Here is a 25,158-nt window from a genome sequence, read left to right on the forward strand (position 1 = left end):
CTTTTTTCACACAAGTCATATTACTAATCTTATATCAAGTAAGCTAAAATTAACTGTCTTTTTTTTGTACATATATAATTAAGACAGTGAATAATATGAGGAGTAATTGACTTTGATAAAATAAAATATAATGAATTGCAGAATTCAAAATATCCCAACTGATAAGGCATCCTGAGAGGCCCGAGGGAGTGCAGGAATAACTTTGGAATCTAAATCAATAAGATGCATGGAAAGATCCCAATTAGAATCTGGGGATGTCCATTAGAATGCCCATCTGCGATTATGTGTTTCAATTGGGTGGCTGGATGAGGAGGGAAGGGCTGTAACAACATTGCATGTGGCAATTTTGATGCAGAAAGTCAATACAATTGCTGATTTTTATTGTACATGTTAGAGTGTGTCATGGATCTCCCTTCCGTAATTGGCCTCGGGGGACGATCCCTTCATTAACTGGTTGTCGCATGAATAACATCTTCCACATGCCTGAGCTCAGCCTGCCTCCTGAGTCCTCATTCCCTGTCAGGGGAAAATGCTTCTACAGCTATGATGACATTTCAATTCATTACAAACATTTATTATGTGTGAAATGATTACATTCAGACGATATAATTTTCATGATAAAATTGCTTTACATTTACTTTTTTTGCTGTACAAGAAAACATTTCGATTATATCCATTTGTTTTTTTGTTCAACCAACACTAAGTTTTAAATTATTGTGAAGACAACAATGGGGGAAACGGGAACGAGTATTCAGCTCAAATATCATATGAAATGACTGTTTCCTTTTTTCAAACAAATTGCCCTCCAAAAAGATTTTTATTTTCATTTCATTATAAGAAAAAAATTGCTTGGAAATGTTGACAATTCTCCTTTTCCTCCCATATTAGATGTCAGTGAACAATAATCACACAATTATGAGAATTCCTTTCCGTATCAGATGTCAGTGACTCTATATTTTGTTCACAATAATAGTCAATTTCACGGTCTAATTCTTTTCATTCTAATTCTGAAATCAATATCGAAACATTTATTGTGGTAAAAATTACATCAACTAAATTGACATGACTATTCAAGAAAACTATTGGAAGCATATAAATCTTGCATTGCCTGCATTTTTAAACAAAATCATTTTTTTCTATTGCTGCTGAATTATTTTTTTCGCATAATACAGCTAAGTTTTATGCTTTAATTTTAAGTTTCTTAATCTTAATGAATATCCAATCAACATCAGAGCAAAGTGTTTTCAAAATATTAAGTCAATTTATCTGTCAGGATTCTAAAAGCAATTATCAATTACAATAATTGCACAGCAATTTAACATAGACTTTGTAAAAATGCAGCGTTTTTTAAAATTTCATTCATTATTTCTTATTGTCAATGCTACTATATTAATACCTATTTGTTCAGGCCCATGCGCATACCAAACGGCCAATAATATCCCTTGCAAAATCCTTCGTAAATGTCTGATTTTTGCTCAGGTGAAATATAACAATTATCTCAGCCTTTGAAATTCAGAGAGCTCCAATTACTTTTCCCTGCAATATTACTCTTCATTTATACATATTACTCAGTCTAATATCAGGATGAGATATCTCATTATTCTCAAATTCACGAATATATATATTTTAATATCTCTTTGTTGCTAATATATCTTATATCTAATAATTGTGCAATCCAGTAAGGGCTACAAATGTGGAATTATGCTTCTGTACAATAAATGCTGTAAGGACATTGCAATGTACAATCTCTCAATCATTGTGAATATTGTATTTATTTTAAACTTGGAAACATTTTTGAATTGATTTGATTATAATTTACTTCGATTCTGACACTTACTGTATATCCAATCACAATACCAGTAGATTATATGGAGGTATCATCGTCCATTCCAATAATCACAGTATCTGCTATATACTTTTTTTCTGGTCACTCATAGCAAAATGTATCTTATTCCACTCAATCAATATTCCTCAGAAAATATTTGAGAATGTTGCAGTCATAAAGCTGAAATATACAAAGTCATGATAGTCATTAATTTTCTCTTGTTCTGTAGATCTTATTTAAAACAACACAGAATTTTATGCCCCAGTGTAACAAATATGAGAAAAGATCAATTACTTCTCAGGAAAATAACCAAATGTCACTTGCTATTATTTATGAATTTTTAATTACTGGTGAGTTTATGAATTGTGTAAGATTTGTTTTTAGCTTTCCAGTCACATCTTTACATTAAATGCCATATTGAAATGGTGTGAAAATATCAGGGTGTGTTCATTTGAAAGTTAAATTTGCATAATTCTCACTTATCCCGTTGATTGCATGATGGTTTAAGAACGTTTCACTCAGCAATCCTCGAAAAAATCAAAAACTGTCTGATTTTAAATTAGATCATTCGCACCCATATATTACTCTGTTCCTAATTCATGCAAATATCTCAATTTTATCGAACCCAATGTTCACACTAAACAAAACACATGAAGCAACACAAAGACTTCCATCACCATCTGATTATTGTTCAGTAGAATAACCTGAGTAAGTACCTTATTGCTTCTGAAACCAATGACAACAGTAGGCATTTGTTTACTATTCTATGCAACAAGTGCAATTGATATCTTCTATGTCAGTTGAGTAGTCAAAGATGATTTATGTTGCTTAAAACAATGCTTCTACTTTATCACGGATACAATCAAGCAAGCAACAAACGTTTTGTCATTCTAAAAATCTTTAAGTTTACTTATTTTAAATTTGTGAGCAAGAGATATTTTAAATTACAAGAACGTTTGTTGTATAATTCAGCAAACTTAAATTTTGAATTTGGAAAAGTCTCCATTTTTGCAAAATGGAAGCAGTTTTCAGTTTATATAACACAGTAAATGACTTTTTTTTCCAAATCACGCGCTCTGCAAAATGATAATTGGTTTCATTTAATTGTAAGAAAAGAATTGTTTTGAACATGTTAATTCTTTTTGTCTTTTCTATTCCAAAATTATTCATCACTGTACAATAATGAACAATTATTATAATTCATTTACGTACCAAATGTCATTGACTGCATCATTTGTTCACTTTCATGCTCACTTTCACGAACTATTAACTTTCGTCCAAATTCTGACAAAAATATCTGAACTCTGCCCACAATATTAGTCATCTAAATTAAAATAACATGTCTCTATGATGAAACCATTTGATAGAAACTCATATTTCTTGTGTTACCTTCATTTTTTAGTAAAGACGAAAAAATATTTCTATAATCACTGAAAGATAATTCAATTCATAAAGCTAGTTACGATATTTTATTCCACAATTTATCAATTTTATTAAATATATATTTATTAAATATATATTTAAATAAATATATAATAAATATTTTAATAAAAATAATAGCAAAGTATTTTTGAAATATTGAATCATTTTAATTGCTCATGTAACAACATTATCAATGAGATTCACATTTTAAGGTAACAAATTGTTTCTGAGTACCAACACTGCAATATGAAATTTTATTTTCAGGTCAAGTTTTCCACAATGGTTCCAAGGACTTCCCATCTAACATTAATTATGAACGTCTAATGTTTGCTTATTTGAATGATCTCCGTAATCACAGACTTCAAATTCACAGATGTGCAATTACTTTTCATTGCAATAATTCGTGTTTGTTTGCACATATTCTTCAGTCACATAGCAAAACGAGATTTCTCATTATTTCTAAATTCATTGATCGAATTTTATAATTCAGTTGTTGCTCATATCTAATAATTATTCAATCCAGTACGTGCTGTGAATGTGGAATTACGGCTATTTACATGAATAATTAATATAGTGTGCAATCTCTCAATCGTTGTTAATATTAATTCTTATTTTACCCGCGGAAACATAAATGCATTTATTTGAATATATTTCACTTTGATGCGAACATTTACTGTATTTCTAATCATCATAAGATTTAAGTATTTTTCATGACACAAAATCATTTAAAATTCCTGCGGTTTGTTAAGTCAAATGAAAAAGTATTAACATTTCTGTATTGTTTCATTAAACAATGACAATGCATTTTGAATTTTTCGATGTTGAGCATTTTTGCAAAGAAGGAATGTTGTCTTCAGCTGAATAACCACATTGAATGACTAATTCACAGAATCTTCTGTTTATTCTCTTCGAGTTCCCAAGCAACCAAATTAACTAATTCTGCTGGCTCTAAATTCCTGGAAAGTATTTGATATTGTTGCAGTCTTGAAGTCAATGTTATTTTAATGAATTTTATAATTGAAAAGGGCTTAATTCAAACATTTCAAGCATATAAATTGCTATTCTGCAGTGTTAAAAAGATGAAAAGCAAGTCAATTTCTTCATCAGTCAAGTAAACAAATGTCACTTTCCGTTATTCATTAGTTAGCTAATTCCCAAATTTGTAATTAAACAATGCAATTCACCTGAATATTGTTGTGCCCATTGATCATATTAAGTTTCAAATTATTGTTCATTCATGATTTGTTAGGGATTTCTATTTTTTGTTTTCCATTCAGCTATTCATAATGAATGTAAGATTGATACGCTTTGGCAACATCAGAGAGAGTTCATTTGAAATTTGACTTTGCACGTCTCTCACTTATCTCACTTCTTGCATGGGGGCTTGGCATTGAGAACAGAGGATCAGTGGTTAGCACTCGTGTCTTACAGTGTTATGCACTTGGGTTTGATTCCATCCTCGGCCACATGTTTGTGTGGAGTTTGCATGTTCTGGTCTTCTCTGACAATCCAAAGATATGCAGGTTAGGTAAATTGGCCATGCTAAGCTGCACGGTCTGTTCAGGGATGTGCAGGTTATGTGCATTAGTCAGGGGGAAGCCCAGTAATCTGAGAGCAGAATGGTGCTGAGTGGGTTATTATTTGGAAAGTCAGTGTCGACTTGTTGGGCCAAATGGCCTGTTTCCACACAGTAGGGATTCCATAAACTTAGAATTGTGTTTCGCTAAACAAAACTGACAATTTTTTTTAAATGTTGCATTTAAAACTTATCTTTAACTGTCAATTGTCAATCTTGTAAAATGTCTCAATGTTACTGAAATCAATGTTCAAACAAAACATTGCACATAAAACCACACAAAGATCTTCATGACCATCTAATTACTGTTCAGTGGAATAATCACAGTAAAATTTTATTGATTCCGAGATCAATCACCATTATCACATTAAGGCTCTCGTTATCATTCCCTCCAATAAATGCAATCGTTGTCCTCTGATATTTCAGTTCAGTAGTTATACAACATACTGGTTGTTCAAAGCATGGTTATTCTTTATTATGATTGGCCAAGGGTTCCAACGGCAACAGATGTTGTTCGATCTGTTTTGTTGCATGTTCTCAAACAGGTTTTTACTATAAATATTCCAAAAAAATGTGTTAATTTGGTCTTGTTCAACTTCTGATGCGAACATTTTCAGTTCGTGTTCATTAAACATATTTGGAGAAAGTGAGGAAAGCTGCAGCATTGGAAAAGGGCAGGCACATTCAAAGAGCAGGAGTATCAACCTGTCGGGCATGAGGCCATCATCAGAATAGATTCCTGACGAAGGGCTCATGTCCAAAACGTCGATTCTGCTTCTCCTCGAATGCTGCCTGACCTGCAGTGCTTTTCCGTCACCACGCTCTTTTAACAGTAGAAATTTTGGCTGAATATTCAGAGTTAATACTAAATGTTGCCTCTGTCAATTTAATTTACTGTGCTTTCTATTCATTGAAGTTTTCATGATAATTGCTCCTCTTTTTCTTCTTAAATCTGATACAAATTTCAAAATACAGAACGCATTAAAATTCACATGAATTATAAATTTGATTTCTCAACAAGAAAGCCAATGGAAGGCAATATAGAATTGTTGAACAGCCTACAAATTTGAATGAAAAAGCAATTCCTTCCAAAAAATGTTTGGACGTCTGCAGGTTTCTTTCAATTCAAAATGCTGCAAATAGTTTATAATTGTCAGTTGATCTCTCTGAATGAGTACCTAATCAATGTCAATGTAAACAGCTGAAACATTAACAACAGATTGATAAATGGGTGTTAAAGACCTTATTTGAAGCCAACAAATCTTTGGTATTTACTAGAATTCCACCAGAAAACATTCTTGAATCATAATTCAAGAAGTGAGATATGTGAGAGATGTGCAAACCTTATTTTTAAATGAACAAACTCCAATATTTTCAAAGCATTTCAATCTTACGGTCAAAATGAACAGGTGAATGGAAAAATAAAAACAATTTTCTGACAATTCATAAACTGAACAACAATTACATATTCACTTTGATCAAAGGACAGAGTAATATTTAGATGAATCACAACATTTAGTTACAAAGTAGGCAATCAGCTGAGTGACAAATAATAGGTGGTAGCATTTGTTTGTTTACTGAAGAAGCTATCAACTTTATTTCCAATTTATAGCATGACAGAATAATGTTTAATGTGTTTCAATTTATTGGACTTCCCCTTTGCAACAAAAAAGAACAATCTCATTACTTAGACATCGTAATCTTTAATTCTGCAACATTTTCAAATATTCTCCAGGAATTTATAAGCAACAGAATTAGATACAGATACCCCTACTATCCGAAAGTAGAGCGTTATTATGAAACCTTACATAAACTGAAAAGGCGTTAGTCAAAGAAGCATTAATTTATATGGGAAACACCTCCACTTTTTTTCGTAAACGTGAAAATCCTCTTCAGATTTATTTCAGTTAGAGAAAACAGGGACAGATGTAAGTCTTTTGTAAAAGCAAAGTGGCTAAAGCGAATTTTCCAACACATATTTCTTGGTAACCTGACACAAATAAGTATCAGATTTTGTGATTATTGATATAATAGATAAAAGCATATCTAATGTTGGATTAAAAAGCAGTTCAATCTGTGCTTAGGTTCTCTCTAATCACCATTCAGATAGCTTTTGATATATTTCTGGTGAAGGTGTGATTTGAAACCTTCCATCGGGTCTAGTAATAGAAACACTGCCACAGCTCCACAGGCTCCTTTCATAATGTTCCCACTCAGGACGGGCAGGACTGCAATATTATGTTTAAAGTGGTTACACAAATGAAAACTAATCAGCTGTTTATTATAGTAATTCGAATGGTAATTAATTAGGTAGTTTCTGTGTGTAATGGACTGGAAATTAAACAATATTTTACAATAACAATAGAATAAATGAATGATAGTCTTAAATAAATAGGCATCTCATGACAATTCTTTGAAAGACAAATTGAAGAAACTGCGTGATTATTGTACTTTAATTTTTAAAATGCATCAGTCATTCAATGTGAATATTCAGCCGAAGACAAATTCCCTTCCTTTCAACAATGTACAACTTCCACAATTTCAAAATGAACAGTCATTGATAAAGGAAGGAACAAGCAGATGTTAATTCTATTTCTTCTCATAAACGTGTGATTAATTTAAGTAAGTTTCATATATGTAAAAAGGAAACTCTTCTTGTGGTTGGAAATACAATAAATGTTAGCATGAAGTGAAATATAATCAAATCAATTCAACTGTGTTTTCTCAGTTAAAATACCGTTCAATATCAAAGTAGTCGAGTGATTGTACACTGCAATATCTTTACATTAATTCAGTGCTGAGACACAATTCCACAATTATACCCCTTATAGTGAAGCAAACTTTTGCCAGGAGTCTGAGCTGGTAGGGGAGGTCTTTAATGAGTACTTTGCTTCAATATTCACGAGTGAGTGGGACCTTGTTCCTTGTGAGGACAACGTGAAACAGGCTGATATGGTCGAACAGGTCGATGTTAAGACAGAGAATGTGCTGAAAATATTTAAAAATCATGGGGATAGATAAGTCCCCTGGGCCAGAAAGGATATAACTTAGGTTGTTATGAGAAGGGAGGCAAGTGATTACTGTGTTTTGGCAATGGTCTTTTCATCCTCACTGTCCATTGGAGTCATACTAGATGATTGGAGGGTGGCAAACGTTATTCCTTTATTCAAGAAAGGCAATTGAGATAATCGTGGGAATCATCGATGAGTCAGTCTTACATCAGTTCAAGGCAAATGTTTGGAGAGGATTCTGAGAGACAGGATTTATGATTATATGGAAAAGCATAGATTGATTAGAGATGGTCAGCATGGCTTTGTGAGCGGCAGGTTATGCCTCACAAGCCTCATTGAATTATTTGAGGTTGTGGCAAACACATTGGTGAGGACAGAGTAGTGGATGTGGGGTATAAGGATTTTCGCAAGGTGTTTGATAAGGTTCCCTATGGTAGGCTTATTTAGAAAGTAATGAGGCATGGGATATAGGGAAACCTGCCTGGTTAGATCATAAATTGGCTGACCCATAGAAGACAAGGTGAAATTAAATGGATAGTTTTCAGCTTGGAGCACGATGACCAATGGTGTTCTGAAGGGATTAGTTCTGGGACCACTGCTCTTTGTGAGTTTCACAAATGACTTGGATGAGGAAGTGGAAGGGTGGGTTAGGAAGTTTGCCAATGACAGGAGGGTTGGTGGAGTTGTGGATAGTGTGGAGGGCTTTTGTAGGTTGCTAGAGGACATTGACAGGATGCAGAGCTGGGCTGAGAAGTGGCAGATGGAGTTCAACCTGGGAAAATGTGAAGTTATTCATTTTGGAATTTCAAATTTGAATGTATATTTTCAGATTAAATGCAGGATTCTTGACAATGTGGAGGAACAGAGGGATCGTGGGGTGCACGTCCATACATCCCTAATAGCTGACATCCAAGGGGATAGGGTTATTAAGACGGTGCATAGTGTGTTGGCTTTCATTAGCGGAGAGATAGACTTTAAGAGCCACGAGGTTATGCTGCAGCTCTATGGATCCCTGATGAGACTACACTTGGAATATTGTGTTCTGTTCCGATCACCTCATTAGACATAGGATGCTGAATCTTTAGAGAAGGTGCAGATGAGATTTATCAAGATGTTGCCTGGACTGGAAGGCATGTCTTATGAATAAAGGTTGACAGAGCTGGGGCCTTGGTCATTGCAGTGAAAGAGGATGATATTTTACTTGATAGCTTTGTGTAAGATGATGAGAGGCACAGATAGAGTGGATAATGAAAGACTTTTCCCCACAAAGTGCATAATTTTAAGATGAATGGCGGAAGTTGTGGGGATACATCAGAGATAGTTTCTTTATAGACAGTGGTGAGTGTGTGGAATGCACTGCCAGTGGTGGTAGAAGATTCAAATCCATCAGGGACATCTAAGCGACTCTTGGATAGGCACATGGATGATAGTAAATGAAGGGCATGTTGGTTAGTTTGATCTTAGAGTAGGATAAAAGGTCGGAACAACATCGTGGCCAAAGGGCCTGTACTGTGCTGTACTGTTCTATATTCTATGAATTGAAATGAACAATTATTATATATTAGAAACATTTAGATTTTCAAAATTCTATTAGCATACTTAAGAATAATGATAAATTTCATCTTGCTATTTGACTGTGCTATCTGCAAAAATGAACAGGAATTGTTGCAGGGAAAAGTAATTAAGTTTTTCTAAATTTATAAGGCTGGGATTACACAGATCATTCAAATGAGCAAAAGTCATATTTTTAAAGAGCGTGTTGCATCAGAAATAATGTATTCTTTTGTAGGTGTGTTGATTGGAAATAAAATGGATTTTTATATTGCGGTATAGGTACTAGGGTATATTGGATTAAATTCAAATATAAACTTCACTGTAGTTGTTAGCAAGACTAAACTAAAGCATACTATAATTATTGTCATGCACATGCCTTAACAATTACTGTTAGAATCCTGAAAAAAGGATATATTGTACCAATTTTCAAACAGTCAATAAATTAAATTGTGAAGCTCAGTATACTTGTTACCCAGACCAATTATATTGCAATTATTGTAATGATAATGACTTGATAACTAATACTAAATCCTAAACAGATAATTTGGTTCAATACTTTGTCAGCATGTTGCTCTGAAATTGATTGGATATTTATTAAGATAGGTAAACTGAGGGACAAAATATAATAGCTCGCTCGATAGAATTGAAGGAAAAAATAAGACAGTGTTTATTGAACAGAATTGTTTTTTTTTGTTTAAAAATGCAGTTGATGCAAGAATAATATATTTTCCTCCATTGGTTTTCTTTTAGAGACATTTTTTTAATTGTCATGATTCAAGGCTGAGACACTTGTGTCAGAGTCTGCAAAGGGGAGAGTGAGAGAGAATGAAATTCTAAAAAATGCAGAAAGGAAAGGAACTGGCGAACAGAGGAGCTCCAACTGTAGTGTCTCACCCTGCTAGTATCTTATTGCGTGAGCTGGAATGCAGACGAGTCAAGCAACAAGCTGACACAGTCATACGTACAGAATCATAGCTTACAATGTCCTAGACACCATCGTCACCATCCCTGTATGTCCTGCCCCACCGGCAGGACATGGATGTAACTGAAATGCTGGAACATGCAGGGTTATGGACTAAGATCTGTAGAATGTGATCAATGTGATTTATTTGACATTTCTCCAGAATATTAAACTCCAGTGCAATTTGAAAAGTTACTATCGTCATCAGACTTGAACTACAAATGTCAGGAAAAAAATGATCAGAAAGTTACAAAACACGTGGCCAATCCTGGGTATGTGTTGGCTGTGATAGAACTAGAGGTAAAAACAATGACTGCAGATGCTGGAAACCAGATTCTGGATTAGTGGTGATGGAAGAGTGCGAGCAGCAGCAGAGTTTAAAGGAACCCGGAAGGCGACAGCTAAGGTGAGACAGTTTTCTTTAAAATTACTTACCGGTAGCGGGCAGTGGTGTTTTTTTTTTCTTCTCTTCACAGAAAGAGCGGGAGCAGCAAGGGGACGTGACGAAGATCAGAGGGGTACCCGGGTCCCGGAAGCAGGTATAACGTAAGCTTACCTGGGTAGGTTTTTTTCCCTATAAAAGTGCGCAGGAGAATAAAATTCTTTCAGTACGGCTTCCCTCTGATATCTTCATGCTGGTGATCCTGATCAAACATTGCCTCTCTAAATGAAGATCAATTTTCTCCTTCCTATTTTCCCCAGTAGTTATCTTGACACTGATCTGATACTCACTGATCTACAGTTCCCTGGTCTACCTCCACCCGCACTCCTGTAAAGGCTCCAGTCCTCTAGCACCTCCCATGTGACAGGATCCTACTTTAACATTTGAGTCAGTGCCTTTCCTCCCTTGTCTCCAACAGCAGCCTGTGAAACAACTCATCCAGACCTGGGGACTTGTCCAATTTTATACCAGCCAAAACCATCAATCCCTGCTCGCATTTTATATCAATCTGATTAAGAACTTCCCAGTCCATCTTCTTGAACTATGTATCTGCCTCCTCATTCTCCCAAGTAAAACAGATGGGAAGCTCTCATATCACAATCTATCAATGTTTTCCAGTTTCGCACACAGATTGCCCTCTTGGTTTCTAATGGGCCCTGATTGTTCGCTGGTTATTCTGTTCTGCTTCATGTTCTTGTGGAATATCTTGAAATCCTCGCTAATCTTGATCACACTTTTCAATGCCCCTATGTTCGTCACTCCCCTCTGAGTGATATTTTGAAAGTTTCATTTAGATCACCTCTCATTCTCTGAAACTCTACAGCATACAGGCGGAGTTCCCTCATTGGAAAATATTGCCATCCGAGGGAGTAATCTGGAAAATGTCCATTCAGTATATGAGATCAGTATGATTTACTTGGATCAGGAAATCATAGCTGTACTCAATACTCCAGGTACAGACTAACCAACATTCTGTGTCACTGGTGCAGAACATTTTTACTCCTAGTCGGTGCAAGTTACTTCAGAAGCTGGAATTCTGTAGTGAAACCAACACATACTGGAGATCACAGTGAATCAGATATCATCCATGGAGAGAGAGAACAGAGCCTTTCATCGTCTATATTCTGATTCCCTTCAAACAAAGTGAAACTTAACTTTTACTTTCCCCCCTTTGCGTATGTTCCTCCCAATGCAATTTTCTTTATTGTTTTAGGGATAACTTACTATATGAATTCTTTAACAATCCTCCTGATATCCAACTAGACCACATCTACTGGTTGCCCATTGTTTATATCGACAAGAGACATCTTCAAGCAAAAATTTGGTAAATCTTACCTTCCCTTTCAGAAATCTAACATCATTCTCTCGACTATGCTATAACTTTCCAAGTGTCCAATATCGCATTGTTTATAATAAATTCCGACAGATTCCCCACAATGAACAATAAGTTAACTGGTCTGTAGTTCATCATTCTCCCTCTTCTTCACTTTGTAAATCCTTAGAATGCATTTATAACTTTCCAAATTGAATACGGATATAGAATGATTCCCAATGCAATTATGATCTATATTTCTGCTTTCTCTGAAATTCTGGTATGAAGTACATTTGGTCCGTCAGACTTATCAATACAGTTATGTTTTCAAATGCTACCTCGTCACTGATTTTAGTCTTTAGTTACACAAGTCCCATGGTCACTTGGTATTTCTGGGAGATATTCTGGACCCTCCTGCATGAAGACAGATATAAAATAACTGTTTAGTTTCCCTATCATTTTTCTGTTCTCACAATAAATTATCCTGCCCACACATTCACTGTTCCACATTTGACCTTGTTTTTATTTTCCTTTCAAATATTCATAGAGGTTTGTCGTCAGTCTTTTTGTTTCGGGTTAGTTTGTATTGCTGTTCTCTTTATACTTTACTTATCAGTTTATCAGTCCTCTTTTGTTGTGTCCAAAAGTTCAATGAATGCACAATATACGACCCTTTTCTAAGGCACTTTCTTCGATCTAATGTAATTTTTAAATTCTTTTGTTCACCATCGTTGAGTCACCTTTGACTTTTGCTAATTATGCCTTGGAAGGATATATGTATATTACAGACCTTACAGTGCTTCTGTAAATAACAGATATTGCCTGTCTTTCATTTAGTCATTTTAATGTACTTTCCAAATTCACTAAAGCCAACTTTACTCTTGTATCTTAATGTCTTGCCCGACTCAGGTATATACCCGTAATATAAGAAAAAGAACTGCTTGCATTCAGACGTCATGTAAAATTCAATATATTAAGATCACTATTCCCCAACTATCCTCAAGAGCAAAGTATTCGATTTGCTCTTCTGATCACACAACACCAATTCCAAAATTTCCTGATCAACAGCCCAGTGCTCAACATGCTACTAAAGCAACCCGGTTCATACACACTCAACATTAACATTCACTTGGGTAAACATTGGTTAGATGTAACTTGAAGCTGCCTATTATTACAGCAGTACCCACAAACATGTATGTCTAATTTCCTGTTTTATAACATAGCCAACATTTGTATTGCAGCTTTCAATTTGATACGTAACTCTCATGAATGTTTGCTTCTCCTTGCTGTTTCTAAGATCACCTCAATAGATTCTGTGGAATCTGAGTGACGTGGGCTCTGGCGAGGTTAATGGTGGATTCAGGCGAGATGCTTGGCGAGGCATATCTCAACATGGATATTATCTCACCACCTCTTACCCGTTCTTCTCAAGCGGCATTGTAAGATTTTCTCCAGATCACCCGTTATACTGGTGTCGTAGGGAAGGACAATGATCTTCCAGCAACCTGAGACTGCTCTAACCTGGGTGGGAACCTTATAGCAGGCTGGTAAAGTGCTACTGCTGCTGTACAGGATCTTCGTGAGATCACATCTGCAGTCGTGTGTACAGATTTAATCTCCTCACTGAGGAAAGGATATTGTACATAACTCAAAGATTGTTCCCTCAACTGACTTCTGCAACAAAGGTGTTAATCATCGAATCTCTCCAGAGTGGAAGCAGACCATTTGACCCATCGACAACACACTGATACTCCGAAGATCATCCCATCCAATCCCCACCACCCACCCCACTCAATCTTTATAACCTGGCATTTTCCATGACTGATGCGCCTAGCTTCCACATCCCCGGATATTATGGGTAATTTAGCTTGGCCAATCCACCAAACCTGCATATCTTGGGACTGTGGGAGGAAACTGGGGACTGAAATTGAACTAGTATCGCTGGTGCAATGAGACAGCAGTTCTAACCACTGAGCTGCCCAATGTGGACAACAAAACTTGCCTGCATATTTCAGCCCTTGAAAAGTGGCATTTTTGAGCAGGGAGATTCCATGAGTCCCCAAAACTGTGATTGAACGACAGGAGGAGAACATTGAGATCTTGAACGGCTTGGTCAGGAACAGAAGCAGAACATGCAAGTACATTGAGACTATAATGTATGAACACCGGGAGGACATTCCACCCAGCGAGTGTGTAAAGCAGGAACAGAACGAGTCCAATCAGCCACCACATGTCTCTTACGCAGCAATTGGAACAGAGCTTTTACAGCCTTGTGCCTGTTATACAGGAATTGTGAAACGGAACATAATGGTTATAGAAAGGGAAGAACTTCGAATAACCAGCTTCACTCGGGAATGATAAGTGGTGAGAAAATTATCGAGATTGAAGACAAATTGTTAAGATGCGTTATGACAGAATTAATAACAGGACATTTCCAAAGTCAAGCCACAATCCAGCACAGTCAACATAGTTTTATGAAGGATAAATCATGTTTGAATGATTTGACTAACTTTCTTTATAAAAAAAACGTAACAAGCAAGGTGGATAATGGGGGTTCTATAGATGTATTATATCTGGACTTCCAGACATCAGTGCGTAACGTGTCGCAAAAGATTATTATGCAAGACCAAAACACTTGGGATTAGGAACAATTTACTTGCTAGGGGAGAGGATTAGCTAACCAGTAAAAGTCATGATATGGAGCCGTTTGATTTGGACTGGGTTGGACAAGGTCAAAAATGAAATGAAACCCATTAGAGTCCAATGGGTTTATTTGTAAACAGAAGGTTTCATTATGCTGCTCCTTCATCAGGTGTAAGCGACAGGAAGACCTTAAACACAGAAGATATAAGGAAAAGATCAAAGGGTTGTACAACTCATGCACATGAATTGTACACACACATAAGATGGCTCTTAAATACTAAATCAGTTAGAATGGAGGTGCGAGTTTGATTGGTTAATATGAAAATTGCCGAATTTATTTCAAGTCACTGCCTGGAGATACCTTCAGGTATTATCGATGTAAATGAAGTAACACGTGCAGTCAGACAATGTATTCTAAGCTTGACGACTTGTTTGGACTCTGTCTGTGTCTTGACCTGGAGTTAGACTGGTTTTATTTACAAAGTACGATTTGCAAAATAACACATTGACTGAATGTCTACAAATTGTATGTTTTGGAACAAAATAAAATGCATTTGCAAATACAAATGGGAAAATGTAAATTCAACCCACAGATTTATATGTGCATTCGTGTGTGTGCGTGTGCATATGTGTGAGAGAGGGGCGTGTCTGTGTGAAGGGGGAGAGAGAGACATTGTCTGTGTGTCAGAGACAGTGAGGTGGAGTGTGGGTGTGAGTGTGGGAGGGAGAGAGAGTGGTTGTGTGTGCATGTGTGTGTGAGACAGAGTGGAGTGCGTGTGGGAAATATGAGAGGGGGGAGTGTGAGTGTGTGTGAGGTGCAGAGAGGGAGAATGTGCATCAGTGTATGTAACGGGGAGAGTGAGAGGGTGTGCTTGTCCAGGCTAAGACACAAACAGATATTGCTGGTCCCTTTCCCCACACACACTCACTCCATGGTTTTGAGAGCTTCCTCTCTCTGCAGCCTCTGCTCCATTTGTTGTTCATGTTACAGACCCAGATGCTGTTACTATAGTTCCGTGCTACGTCCCGAGCTGGGACACCAAATCCTCTGGTCTCCTGGAATGTCTGAAGCAGCTTACAGCACAACTTCTCGCAAACAATCCCCAGTCCCTCCACTAACAGGAGGCAGTCAGAGTCCCCTCAGCTACAAGTTAGATGCCTTGTCCTTTGCAATTATACTTAAGGATCTTCCTTGCGTTACTGACCCCACCATCAACTGAGAGGGACAAACAGAGGCATTCCATGAGAAGGCGCATACCAAGATTCAAACACGTGAATCAAAGCTCCTGGAACACACTTGCCCATGGAGTATCACATGGGACACATTGAGAAGTGAACAACAGCCTGATACACACTATTTCAATGTTTCTGAGCTTCACTATGCCATCACTCGATACACGAGGGAGTCCAAAGCCAATGCTCGGGAAAGACGCAGAAAAAAAAAACAAATAATTAATTAATTGATAAATTGGTGAAAATATGGATAAGGAGATGGAGGGATTGTATTAACTGGATAAGTGAGACAACGGTGGGCCCAATCACAAGAATGCAAACATTGAATAAATACATTGCTCGATCAGCTGAATTGGTCTATTGCCTCAAATTATAAATCTGCTTCACAGAACCAGCCCAGATATCTTAAATTGGGGTAAGTTAACGGCCAAAATGGAGAGCTGTGCAGGCCGTGCTAGTGGATACCTCCATAAACCGGACTATCTGCACAGCATGGGGAGCACTGCAAACCTCTGCCAGGATATTGCAACCTCTACCACCACCCTCTGTCTGGACCTTTGAGTCAATTTTGTATCCAAATGGCTAGTTTTCCATGTATTTCATATGAACCAACCTTGTTAAACAGATGACCATGCACAATGTTGTTCAACACCTTACTGATGTCCATATCGACAATGTATATCTCTCTACCTCAATTAATCTTTTTAGTCACTTCTTCAAAAAAATCTCAGTCAAGTCAGTGAGACACAACGTTGCTTGCACAAAGCCATGTTGACTATCCCTAATCCGTCGTTACCTTTCAAAGTGAGTGATAATCCTATGCCTCATAATCCCCTCCAACAATTTACCCACCACTGACGTCATACTCACTGCTTTTCCCTATTACCCTTCTTAAATTCCATAAGTTATGGCACCACGTTAGCCAACTTCCAGTCTTCCGGCACTTTACCTGTGGCTATTGATGATCGCACGAGGCCCAGCAATCACTTTCCTAGCTTCTCACAGAGATCTAGCATACATCTCATAAAAGTCAGGACATTTTCCTTCCTTTGCATGTTTTGAGACCTCCAGCAGCTCCTCTGTGATACAGACACTTTCCAAGATGTCATTACTTATTTCCCAAATTATTTAGCTTCCATATCCTCCTCCACAGTAAATACTGATACAAAATATTCGTTCAGTATCTCCCCCATTTCCTGTGGTTCTGCATATGGGCAGGCTTGCTGATGTTGAAGGATGTCCTATTCTTTCCACAGTTACTCTTTTGTCCTTGACGTAGTTGAAGAAGCCAAAGCTATCACATGTCCCCTTTTTTTACGCTCGCACTTTCCCTCTTAAGTATACTATTGTTGCCTTCAGACTCTTCTATTGATTCACATTAAGTCAGGAATTAAGAAACTAATGATGACCATTCCAATTGTCGAAAAAATCCATCTGGTTCACTGATACCCTTTAAGGAAGTAAACTGCCATGCTTACCTGGTGTGGCCTACATTTGACTCCAGACCCACAGCAATGTGGTTGACTGTTAACTGCTCTCTAGGCAATTAGGGATGGGTAATGGATGTTTGCCTAGCCAGGGACGCCCTCATCCCGTGAATGCATTAAGAAAAAATCCCTCAATTCCTGCTATCTATAACTGACATATTCTTCCCTCTTATCCGTGACCAGAACCTCAATTTCTCCATTTCTCCAGCATTCCTTACACGTACCAGCCTTACCCTTCAACCTAAGAGGGACATATCTCTCTTTACTCCTGACATCACATTTTTGAAGGCTTCTCACTTCACAACTGACCAATTTCTCTGCGAATATATATCCCAACCGACTTTGACATTTTCATTGAGTAGGACAGAGGGATTGTCTGCATGAGGCTGAGCTAAATGATGCTATCTTATCAAACTCACCTCATTAATTACCCACCTCACCCCATGGAGTCCCTCTTATTCAATGCCAGCCCGATTCTCCCATTCATCATGGCTGGAGGTTCTCACCATCGCCCAGATGCTCCCGATACTCCACGACCCCTGGCATTGGTGCCATCTTTAAAAGCCAATTGGCACATGGTTTTGCTTTCTCAGGTTGGAGCTGCCCTCCATAGTTTATCCTGAACATGGCAGAGAAGGGGAAATTATACCACAGTTTGTCGACTGGGGCCCACATATCCTGGTGGATTGGCGCGTACAGAGAGGGAAATTCTCTCCCCAAAAGGGGAGCCACACTACCAGACCCACCAATCATGGTCTGAGCTCAGAGCAGTATCTGCCGTCTGAAGAAATGTCCAGCAATACAGGACAAGAATCAATTACCTTCCCCACTCTGTCAGGATAAGGTCACCGTATTTTCTCTACTCCCTCACAGTCACTGTATATCTGTCATAACATCTACCCCGGAACAAGACGTATGCTCCACCACTCTCACTGCTGCATGCAGCACCTTCCCTTTCTCTCTTTTTTCCTCTCTACTATATCTCCTTCACTAATAGCACTGCATGGATATAACACTCTTGAAGAACTCCCTTTGGACACGTCACCATCTCACCCACCCAACCCCCACCCCCCCCCCCACCCACACACACCTGCACCAGCACTAACAGTAGTGTCAACCACTCCCACCCTCACTGAATCCTTCCCCGTCTCCTATTCCAGGAGAAACACCTCGGAATAGGATAGAAAGTGCGAAGCTGGGTAGTGGACTGGTCGATATCCACCTCCCCCCACCCCCTGTATGTGTGTGTCTGTATTTTTCTCTGTGAGTGTCTGCGTGTGGTTGCAGGTCTGGCAGTCTCTGTGGTGCTTAAAATGACACAATCTCTCTCTTAACTGGCCACCACACCCTACTGCAGTGATGGTGGCAGAGGGTGATAACCTTCGATTATTCAGTCTGAGTGGGAGAGAAGGCAGCAGCTCACAGCACCATCCAAACTGACACACACATCTTCCCGCCCGCTTCACCCCGCGTCCAACCACACACACACAATGCTGGTAGATGGATAGTTGCAAATATACTTGGGATCGTCAGAATGGAAATGCTCACCTCCGAGTGAACCATTTTGTCAGCAGATGACATGAATTGATTTCTGATTCTGTGACTTGCAATGCTTACATATTACGTGGAAAAGTATTGAAAATTCCCAAAAAAAGGCCTGGTAGTGTTGACAATGACGCAGGGACAATATCGCTTAGTATCAGACAAAACTGCTCTGTGTTTCCAAAGATATTATTTGAAAAAATCAAACGAACGTGTAATTTGAGAGATTCACAGCAAAGGATTTGCTATCTGCACAGAGCCAAAAACTGTGACACTGATGCAGATGGCGTGGGCAGGCCAGCAGAGGGTAGTATTGGATGAATCCAATCATAAAACTGATTGGTTCGCACTCCCTCTATAAAGATTAGAGATGTTGGCCTTACAAACCTTCCGAACATTCCGTGGAAGAATAAAGGGAGTGATAGATAATTTTCGTCTCCATGGAGACGATGTTCATGAATTGGATAGATAAAATTTACCTTATTGGAGTTTATAGATAGAGAAGTCATATTTAAAAAGCAGAGTTCATAGTGTAACTGTAAAATCTTTAGGTCACCCTCAGTGGGAGCATTGTGTGTAATCCTTGTCCTCATTCTCCACCAAAATCATGTAAAGAAGTTAGAAAGGGCACAGACGCTATTCCCTGGATAGCAAGATATTAGCATGCCAAGTGGTGTTGTTTACTGAGACATAAAAATATCAGAAAGGATAGAAAAAGGTTTAATCGGGATGATAGAAAGAATGAATGAGTTACTCACGAGATTTGGGAATACTGGAGTAGAAACACACAAGTTTTTATGTAAACAAATGAGATTTTCACATAACGTGAGGTTTGAATGACTAAATCAGGGAAATTCCCTCTTTCGAGTGGAACAATAACTTTAGTTAGAGCTTCAAAACCATTAGTGAATGATTAAGAAAGGTTTGGATGAGAGTTTCTTCCACTCAATAGAGTTATTTAAATCGTGAATAAAGCATAGAAGCTGATTTCATAGTGTTTTAAAAGATACACGAGCAAACATACAAGGAGGGAATTTACCATTGAGAGAAAGTCAGTGTAGTTGAGTTCGGAAACAAAGACATTTCATGAACACGTACAACTGAATAAGATTGAATATAAAATGTTCATGGATTGGTAAGGTGTGACGTATTATTCAAGGTGAAACTCTGCAAATGGAGCTGATGTCTTAAAATAACTGCAGAGAGAAGTTATATCCTAATGAGTCGGAATTGAATCGTCACTTGGAGACGCAACACCTACTTTAAAGATTTGACCACATTCACATGATGTTATGTATATTTCATACATTCTTAACTCCACCCAAGAAATCCACCAAGAAGACTCTGTCCTTTTGTGTTGTTAACCCTCTGTACTTCTCTGCACCACGCCATTGAAGATAAAATATGCTCAGACCAAAATTCAATTCAATACAATATTCAAACGGTCCTATGTGATTTCTTTTTTTTATTATTGCAACAACCTTTGTGAGTTTGCAACAAACTGTGTAACATGAAACCAGTTCAACATCTATTTTCCCGGAATTTAACGCAGTGCACATGGGAAACGCTATCCATCTGCTGAAAAATCACCTTCGGCTCTTTCTCCACACATGTCTCTTCACGTTTTAAATACTTGCACTATGTTTGTTGATCAAGGAGTCATTATCCAGAAAAGGTCGTTTCTCAATCCACAAACACGGGTATCTTCCCATAAACTTGGCTTTGCTCAATAGCATCTTTTATCCGTACCCCTCAACACGACGACAAATTGAAGCTGCTCCATGTGAGGCTCAAACGTAAAACTTTGGCACAGCACAGCCCACTATACTGGCACAGAGATACCGTGCACTGGTCACCTGCAGCACAAGAGCAACACATTAATGCTTACCTCCACATTCCTGGTTTTATCTTAACGTTTGGGAAACCGAATTTCTCTGATTCCATGGCTAGTAACGGGGATTATAGGATCATCTTCACCAGTGGTTCTGACCCCGAGTGAGGAAAGTGGTGAGCTACTCTTTGCAAAGATGGGTAGATTGTTGAAATATACAATTTCGACATTTGCCATCAAATTCCTAAGTGTAAAGCCCCTCTGAATCTCTTCCACCGCAGTCCGCTGTTGGGAAGTGTTCCTGTTGTGGGAAATGCACTTCCCTGTGTGTCAACTGCTGCTCCCAGCATGCGCTCTGGCACTGCACTCATTTTCCTTCTGACACTTGCTCACTGTGTTGCTGTGATCATACAGTGACTTGGTGTCGCACGGCCCAGGAAAATGATGCAGATCAAGGTTTTTGCATTGTTGAATTCAATTGTCAGTTTAGCCTTATTTAGGATTTTGAAATTGTCTGTTCTGTACACAGGTGCGTGTCAAACATATCTGAGTGGGAGAAAGGTGTTCCGAATAATGACATTGAGCACTATGCACTCTCCTCCAGTCTGGCAAACAATTCCTCACAGGCAATTTAATAGACAATAGGTGCAGGAGTAGGCAATTCTGCCCTTCGAGCCAGCACCACCATTCATTATGATCATGGCTGATCATCCTCAATCTGTATCCTGTTCCTGCCTTATCCACATAACCCTTTATTCCACTATCCTTAAGAGCTCTATCCAACTCTTTCTTGAATGAACACCTCCTGCTGTCTCGGATTCTTCATTCCATTGACTTCAAATCTTCACAGAATTCAACAGACCTTGTTACATAGTCATTTCTTCATTTTTGTTCAGACCACTGTGAGCAGAGTGTCACAGTGGGAATGCGCTTGCCCCACAACCCAGAGGTCAGACCATAGTCTTGGAACGGTACTGTGCTATTTATCATTTCACCAAAACAAGGGAGAAATTCTGCTGCTCTGCATAATTTATGCAATTCACTTATTGATAAGATTATAGGTGCTTAGGTTTGTATGACGAGGTGGCTGAGAGGTTAAGGCGATGGGCTGCTAATCTATTGTGCTCTGCACGCGTGGGTTCGAGTCCCACTCTCGTCGGTGTTATCAGTGGTTTTCAATGTTGCTATTTTTGGATGATCACAGCTGTCTTACTGAAATTGAAACTGCCATGTCAGTTTGTATGCATCGACGCTATTATAAAATCTCAAAGAATAATTTGGTTCTGTTGCCTAAACTGCATTGAAATGTAAATTGGATTGGGATATTGAAAAGGAACGCGACTTTCTTTTTCAAGTCAAGCTGCTGTGACCTTTTATCATATGAAAGAGATCCAGTTAAACCAAATAACAAGAGATGTGAGGGGCATGTTTATGCAGTGGGATTCTTAATGAGTGTTTTGTCAAATGAAATCTGGACCAGGTTGAGTAGAAGTGATTCATCTTGGTGAGAAGAGCACAAAATAATGGAGATATTTCAAAAGGAGCAGGGCGTGGGTGTAGGGGCACCGAGAACTAGCTGTAAATGTACAGTAGAGAATTGCCGATGTGGGTGCTGTGCATGGGCACGGAAAGACTTACAAATTGGTCTCTCCCTCGCCCTCGCCCCTTGCTCTCGCCATTGAGGAGTGCTGGACATAAGGCCCAAACACAAGATGTGGGAAGCGAGCTCCCTCTCGTTATACACACACTGGATGCATCACATTGAACTATGAAAAACTGGAGAAGTCAGCATATTAACTTTAGGGACTGAACCTAAACTGTGCATCAATAACCGCAGATTCATGCAGCATAATCATGAAAAATGATTTAAAGTGTCTTCATACGCATGTCATTAACAGACGTTTCGTTATAATACCCGTGTGGTTGAAAGAATAAGGCACCACATTTCAGATGGATGACAACGTAACCAATTTTGTTTTGAAACTGAGACCAATTTGATTATTTTACACAGTGAACAAGTTTATTTTAAATAATGCAAACCACATTCCCTTACCTGGAATAAAAGTGTGATTTCATTACAAACATTTTCCTTGCGAAGTCGCAATTACTCAACATGAAAAATAGGATGTAATTTTTATTGAGAATACATCAATTAGCACCATTATCTATCTTCGGATTGACTGCAATATGCACATGCTAAATAAGGTTTAAGAAAGAATGACTTTTGGAAATAATGATTCTGTGGTGACTAAAATTAATATTAGGTTCTCATGATGTGGATTTCCCACCAATGGCTGCAGTGGTGGAAATGCTCAGTGGGCAATATTTCTGTGATGGTATAGAGGTGTGTGATCTGCCAGGAATGGGAGTTCCCACTTCATCTGTAGCAGCGTCTGTTGACATGGACCAGGGAGCATTGTGACATCAGTCTGGGAGTTCCAACCACACCTGGAGCAGCTTTTATTAACATTGAGCAGCAGGGAGCATTGGAACATTAGACTGAGATCCAGCCTCACCTGGAGCAGCCTGTATTGACATGAAGCAGCAAGGAGCATTGCAACATCAGACTGCGAGATCTAACCTCATTTGGAGCAGCTTCAGTTGACATGGAGCAGGGAGCTTTGCAAGATCCGTCTGGGAGCTCCACTCTCACCAGGAGCAGCTTTTAATGACATGTAGCAGCAGAAAGCATTGGGACATCAGAGTGATAGATCCAACCTCAACTGGACCGCTTCTATTGACATGGAGCAGGGAACATTGGGACATCAAACTGGGAGCTCCAACTTCAAGTAGAGCAGCTTCTATTGAATGGAGCAGCAAAGAGCATTGAAACGTCAGATTGGGAGCTCCAACTGCACTTGGAGCAGCTGGTATTTACATGGAAGAGGAGGGAGGATTGGGACATTAGGCTGGGGGAAAGGATAATCAACTATTTTAATCTGAAGTAAAATATGATTCAACGACTCTGATGTTAATTGATTTATGAAGAATCTTTCCCAGGGAAATAATTGATTCTTTAGATATTAAAGACAAGTCCTGCAAATATTCAACTCAGGAAAACGCATTGGTACAGAGAGAAATGGGAGTGATGTTTCATGTCTCTGTCTTTTCTTTCCTGGCCGACTCTGCACTGGTTTACATCACCGGAAGGACGTTTTCAGTCATTTCATGTTGTTCAGTTTCCTGCAAATACGGACAGATCATTAACGTAATCTAAAACTCAAAATTAACGGGAATATGTGATGTTATGATTAGGCTGGAGTATACCTCAAATTATTTTGAAAACGCAGCAAAGTAAGTTTCAATTTCCTTGATCAGCAGTGACCTCATTGATTGGCTGATCAGATTGTGAATGGTCGTTTTTTGAGGACAATTTGAAGTGAATCAATGATGGTGATTTCCTTTGTTGTTTGTTCACCTTGTGACTGTTACTGTCATTGCTCATGTCCTTGTTAACACCACAGCTCTGTAGCGTGTAAAATCTCACCTGTTCATCTGGCCAGTGGTACAACCATTCGTATAGCTGGCTACGGATCAGGCGGTTGTAAGTGCGACTTTTACTTGGCGCAAGCGCATTGTGGAGATTCATCACACATACAAACTAATCATTTTTGTTCCGCTGAGGTGGATAATATGTGAAATTTTCATCTCCACGAACGAAAATTCTTTCACTGTCTTCGATGAGTTAAACATTACCAAGAACAATCAGAGTAAAAATCACACAGCACCAGATTGCATCGAACAGGCGGATTTGGAAGCACCAGTGTTCCATGCACTGCTTCTTCATCAGGTATTTGTCAACTGTTGGAATCTAAAGTGGCTTTTTGTGATTTTAAAATTTGGCCACCCCAGTCCAACACCAATACCTCCAAGTCATGGGTACCATCGACACCACGAATGGTCTGTTAAAGTCCAGATGATCTTCCAAAAGATCGCACATATTGACACACACACCAAGTTTCTGCAGAAAAACACCCACCTGGTGAAGAAGAGGCTCTCTGAAAGCTAGTGTTTCCAAATAAACCTGGTGGACTATGCCCTGATATTGTGTAATTTTTAACTTTGTCTACTCAACTCAAACACTGGCACTTCCATATCATAGACAACATCAGTCATGTCCCACCGTTGTCAGAGAAGGCAATCCTGGAATAGCCCAATACATTGCTCATAGGTACGTTTCCTTTTCAGAAACCAATGCACTCAATCGCTGCAGCTCCTATGTATGAAAAGCACAGAAAAGAAGTAGCTGAGACTCCGTTTTTACGGTATTTTGAAACTCTTTGGGAAGTGGAATCAGAGGAGAATGAAGGATTAACTGT

General features: G+C 38.4%; 1 non-coding gene across 1 annotated transcript; it reads left to right on the forward strand.

The window, feature by feature from the left end:
* Positions 1–21,916: 21,916 nt before the first annotated feature.
* Positions 21,917–21,998, forward strand: trnas-gcu (transfer RNA serine (anticodon GCU)). The gene has a single exon. It is a non-coding gene; the product is annotated as a tRNA-Ser (tRNA).
* The last annotated feature ends 3,160 nt before the right edge of the window (positions 21,999–25,158 follow it).

This window comes from Chiloscyllium plagiosum, unplaced genomic scaffold, assembly GCF_037043375.1.
Source record: "Chiloscyllium plagiosum isolate Xiang-an unplaced genomic scaffold, Cpla_swu_hap1 HiC_scaffold_31, whole genome shotgun sequence".
NCBI classification, from domain to species: domain Eukaryota; kingdom Metazoa; phylum Chordata; class Chondrichthyes; order Orectolobiformes; family Hemiscylliidae; genus Chiloscyllium; species Chiloscyllium plagiosum.